Genomic DNA, 6,000 nt, shown 5'->3' with positions numbered 1-6,000 from the left:
AGATAACATGGGTCTATTTTTGTGTGCGGCGGATCCCATTACTTTGTGAGAGTGGGGACATAATTCCGGAAAATTTGATCGGTTTTTCTTGCACTTCCGGGCTATCATTGAGTGCATTTTGGCTCCACTTATTAACAGAAGTCTAGAATCCGCACACTCGTTTGCTATCAATACTCTATCAAGATTTTTTCTTCCTTTGAAAAAACTAATAAAGATATTTCATAGGCACTTCCATTCTTTCACTATAATCGAGTGTATTTGGGTTCCGATGACCGACCACAGGACTAATGTTCAGAAACCCTTTGGAAAAAATAAAAACTGACAAAATGCTACATTTCAATTTCCAGACATAATTGCGAACGAGATACCAGTTTACCGGGAAATATACTAAATTCATTTATGGTGTGTTTGTTTGTAGAATTCACAATATCACGGATTTATAATCCCATGGGATTTTAAATTCGGAAAATGGGTCATTTATCAAAATAGTTTTAAAACATGGTTCAAATGGACGAGTAAAAATTAGTATGGGTGAAATGGACACCAAAAAAATAGCAAGGATGAAACTGAATTCATCCTGACTTAAACATAAAAAGTAGCAAGGATGAAACTGGATGCATCCTGATGTAAATTAAAAATAAAAAAAATATTTGAAAATGGGTAGGATGAAACTGTTTCTATCCTGGCTATTTTTACATTTTTGTCCATTTAAATAGTATCAAAATCTAAATGTCCTTTTCACCTAGGAATTGTTGATTTTGGTCCTTTTAACCAATTTTGTGTCTTAAATTCTGGGGAAAATATGACTATAAACAGAAGCTGGACACAATTTTGAAACAAACGAAAATGGAACAGAGGACGGTCTTTTTGACACAGAGGGAGTATGTATGAGATTTAAAGTTAAAAAATTGTGGGTCCATAAAACCCAACAAATCTTAGGGAGAGAGGTCGAACTCTGTATGGAGGATTTGCGGGAAAACTTATTCCCGTGGGAAACGTGATTCTAGGGATTTGGGCAAACCAAACATTCCGAAGGAAACGTAATTCCACTAAAATTCCATGGACCCATAAATCCCACCTTTAAAATTCTACATCCAAACCCTCCATCAAGCAAACTGGAAAATGCATTGTCTTATATGACTTTTTTTTTTGATAGGCTAAAGCCGGACCCAGGCCCCTACCCAAATTCAGCCAGTTGGACTAGCCTCAGTGCTAGACCCAACCCCGCCAAACCCCTCTGTCTTATATGAATTTGGTTAAAAAGAGATGATTATTTCTTCTTAGAGCTTCTCCAATGGTGTTGTGTGTGTTTCCTAGGTGGAATCACAAACAGGACATCCTTATTCTAATGTTAACTTAAATTTATGGGGAAAAAATAATTCATCTCCAATGGTGTTAGTTGTGATCTTTTTTTAATTAAATGTAAATTTTATTTTTAATAATTTTAAGATTTTATTAGAATTAAAAATGGTTATTTGATATATTGGAATTAATTTTAGTTAATGAAAAGCTTACTAGCATAGCTTGACATTGTCAAGGTGAATGTCTAAAACTTTATATTCACCTTGACAATGTCTAACAAAAATTAAGCCATATCATCTCCACATTGATTTAAGAAATTGGGTTGGAGAAGGAATATTGGGAAAATCAATGTGTATCCTATGTGGACTTAGACATTTATCGTCACATACATTCCATTGGAGAAGCTCTTATAGTGTACTTGACTTGCCTAAATGATTTCCTCGTCGAAAACAAGAAATTGGTATCAATAAAAAGAAAAATAAATTCGAATAAGTCGGATGTACAAAAAGGGAAAAACACATTGATAACTCTGGTGTTCATTCGTTTACAGATAAAAATGATCACTTAATCAAGAGATTCTAATAGTTTTCCCTTCTTATTATTTTACATGCAAATGAAAATCAGATTCTTAGAGTAGACTCTACTGGAAAATCAACTTTCTACTGCGAAAAATGAGAACTTTCATCAGTTGTAGGAGATATTGTACTAGTTCTCTCATTCCCTCCTTTAAGAAAATTTGAATACCATAGTGCTGAAAGTTTTGGATATCTTTTTAAATCCGGATCATTGATCATATCCACATAATAAAGGCCGAAATTTGAAGTGTATCCGTCTAACAATTCGAATGAGTCCAGGAAACTCCATGTGAAGTACCCTTTTGTGTTGGATCCATTCCTGCTCAGAAAAGATTATAATTGTAAGGGCAGATTTGCAAGGAAACGGAACACATAATCTACTTTAAAAACAAGATATTTATATAAGCAACTAATGAAGATGATTAGCTTAACTTAGAAAACCTGCACAGTATCTAATTGTTCGGTAGAATTTTGAGCGTTTGTTTGTTTGAGACTTTAATATATGAAGCAAACCTCCAATGTAAGCCTTCAAGTAATTCACCCTCGATGTATCGTTTATTAACTTTTCACGCGGTGCGCTCGACATCCTTTGACCTATAAAAGAGAGCAATTAAGCTGGTCCTAAGAGCTTACCTTTAACCACAGTTTAAGAACACGCTTCTAACATCTTTTATCAACAGCGATTAGATGGAAGACAAATTACCGATATCCTGATTTCCTTTATGTATGGCGGCAGATGTTACTATGAGAAGTTAATTAGGCTAAAAAAGAAAGAATGAGAAGATGAAATGTAAAGAAGTAATACCATTTTCATGAATAAACATGAGGGGGTTTCTGTAGACTTGCTTAAAATACTCCAGAACTTCTTGCAGCCCCGATGGCGCAATGGGGAACTGAATCAGGACAACATCGTAGAAGTTAAATATTGACACACTAACTCGTTAGAATGCAGTTAATCAATGTTTCTTCCTTACTTCATCAGGCAATACACTTTGTCCAGACCAATTAGCTGCAATACAAGTAAGATGTTTAAAAGATAAAGCTTTCGGTTAGTCTCCTTACAAGCTGAAACACAATTGAGTGAGGAAGGCAATCGTTTGACATCAGTTTAATGTATCCAATATAAACCATATCGACTTACGTATGAACTTGACAGCCATATCCAAAGAAAAATCTCGTTGTTGGATTAATAAACTTTCCGGATTGTCCTTTACTGGACCCGATGCATAGTGGTTCACACCAAAGAAGTCACATGATCCCTTAACTAGTTTAGAGTCATATGTAGTGAAAGAAGGAAGTCTCGAGCCAACATTTCTCTTCATTCATTCAGGATAGTCTCCGAAAACAAAAGGACTAGCAAACCTGAAATTAGACATAGATTTAATATATTATGGAGTGAAAAACTCTGCCTCATGTTTATTATTTGGAGTGAAACTTACCAACCCAAATAGAAATCATTGGCCCTTCGAGATGCTGCAATATCTTCTGTAGAATTTGTTATAGGACTGAACCCATAACCGAAGAGGTTGAATCCTGTAAGTCCGTGTTGTTTAGCCTGCATTTCCACCTCTATTAATATCAATATTACAACGTAACTTGACCTGTTAAGAAGATATCGGAAGCTAGGAATTACCTGGTATTTGTTCTTATACAATCTTGCAGCTGACGCATGAGCTAGCAAACAGTTATGGGTAACAATATATGGCTCTATTGCGGAATCACCATTTGTACAATTAAGGGCCCCAAATGGAGAAGAACACCTTTGCGGAGGAAAAAACCCCAAGTCATAAGCCCCTAATACAAACACATTAGCCTCATTCATTGTAGTCCACGTGGAAACACTGTCACCAAATTCTTTAAAGCACACATCCGCGTATGATGTGAAGTCTTTCCTGAGACATTGTAACCAATATGGCATTAATCAAGTATCACTGGAATACTCGATCAGGTAAAGTTATAAGGACTATAAGACAGGTATTAGGCTTAGTCCTATCGGTCAGATATCTAGCTGTTAGATTGACCATCCACGTCAGCATGGGCAACCTCCTAAGTCCTATGGGATGGCTAATTTAGCAGCGGGACCACCATATAACGCCGAACGGTTCAGCGCTTTAAATCTCAACCGTGAGCGCCGAACGGTTCAGCGCTTTAAATCTCAACCGTTACATCAGAAAATTTTCACCCAACACTGAATGGTTCAGCGTTTAGACCACTTTTTGAGGGTTGAACGGTTCAGCACTTCAATCTCGCTGATAGTTGAACTGCGAGCAGTTGTTAGGAGAGAGAACTATCAACTAGCAGTGTAAAAGAATTTCCCACACTTTTTTCATGATTTGCAACACTTTTTGGCCAATCTAGCGGTTCAATCTAGCCCATAGAGATTAGCCTATTAAAATGGGATAGAGAAGTACACAATCTTTCGGCTCAACCATCCTCCATACTCGTCTTCCAGTGACTGAGGAAGATCATAATGAAAAAGCGTAACATGTGCTTGAATTCCTAAAGATAAAGTAATATGTATGAGCAAACCGATGTCAAAATATTAATGAACTAAGATAGTGCACTCTGGATTTGAGATAAAACTCAACATGGTTGATAAGTTCATTGATGAGGTTGTTATAGTACTCCACACCCTTAGGATTCACAGGCCCTCTTCCATCTGCATAAGTAAACATTAGACAGTGACATATAAAACCTTTCTGACTAAACAATTTCTTCCATTGCAAATGTGTACGAAAATCCCGAACGAATTAGCTAGTAGGATCATACTTGGTATAAGCCTTGACCATGAGATAGAAAACCTGTAGGCATCTAAACCTGTATCCACCATGAGGTTGACATCTTCCTGCAAAAAACAATAAGTATTTGGTGAGGCTAAATAAAAAATCTAAGTTCTTTCCATTTGTGTAGGCAAAAATTACAAACCTTATATCTGTGACATTGATCGGCGGCTATGTCGTCATTGATTTTGTTCGGCAATTTTCCTGAAATACAAAATTTTGATTCTGTTTACAGCCAAATATTTTAGGGAAAAGGTTGAACACATAGACTTGTAGCATTATCTTTTCAAGCTACTTATCAGCTTATGATTCAGATGTCTACAAGAATACAAATCTTGGTCATGGGCTTAGTCTGTTTTGTATTGCACGAATCCAATGGGACTAGAATTCATGGTTTATAAAGGGTGTCTTAGCACTGGGTAGATTATTAAATTACCCTTAAATATTTTAAATTACTTAAATATCATTCACCTAAATTTAAAAAATACATAAACATAAAGTAACCAAAATCCAAAATTATTTTCGTTCCTAATCTAATTTAATCATTAATCAAACAGTTTTGATTTTATTTTTCGTCAATTATTAATTGTTGATTCATAAATCTTTGATCATTCATTAAAATGAGTCGTGTGAAGCGTTGCACAAAAAGATTGAGCTTCAGATACACGTATTGGGACCCACATCTTTGTTCTTTTTTTTTGTGGAAATTGAATAATTGTCCCTATTTCTAATGGGCCTTCATAAATATTCCTAACAAACTTCACAAATATCCGTGATGGCATAATTGAAATTTTATCTGAGATCATGATTTTCATAATTCCCCTTCTAGCCTTCGAGTTTTTTGTACTTCTTTTTCTTTATTATTATCGAAACACTCGGACAGAAATTCATAGCTCCCATCACCACCATCACTATCGCTCCCACAAACTCAACAATCTCTAGCGCCGCCACCACAATCAGCACCACCACCTCCATCACGCATGCTACTACTATTAAGAGGTTAAAGATTGATTCAATCAAATTCAACAATCTCTATCGCCGCCGCTTACAAATTCAGTCAAAAACTATCAGCATCAGATGGTTTGTGTCAGCGATGCTTTCTTCTTCTTCTTCTAAAGATTAGTTTTTATAATCAGATTTAAAGAGATCGACATCTGATTTTAGGTTTTGATTTCTGGTAATTTTAGAGTTGAACTTGTTCAAATTATTAAATCTCAAGAAGTAATGATGATGATAGTATGGTGTGTCTAGTGGCGGCGGTGGTGGAGGAGATATGTAGTTGAATTTATTTTGTGATTTTTGTTTAAAGATAGATTAATTGGTATTGCTGGAGAAACGGTGGA

General features: G+C 35.7%; 1 pseudogene; it reads right to left on the bottom strand.

Moving 5' to 3' along the window:
• Positions 1-1,961: 1,961 nt before the first annotated feature.
• On the bottom strand, positions 1,962-4,722 carry LOC113311610 (annotated as a pseudogene).
• Between the last annotated feature and the right edge of the window lie 1,278 nt (positions 4,723-6,000).

The sequence above is a fragment of the Papaver somniferum genome, chromosome 9 (genome assembly GCF_003573695.1).
Source record: "Papaver somniferum cultivar HN1 chromosome 9, ASM357369v1, whole genome shotgun sequence".
In the NCBI taxonomy this organism is placed as follows: Eukaryota; Viridiplantae; Streptophyta; class Magnoliopsida; order Ranunculales; family Papaveraceae; genus Papaver; species Papaver somniferum.
This window is presented reverse-complemented; position numbering and strand designations above follow the sequence as displayed.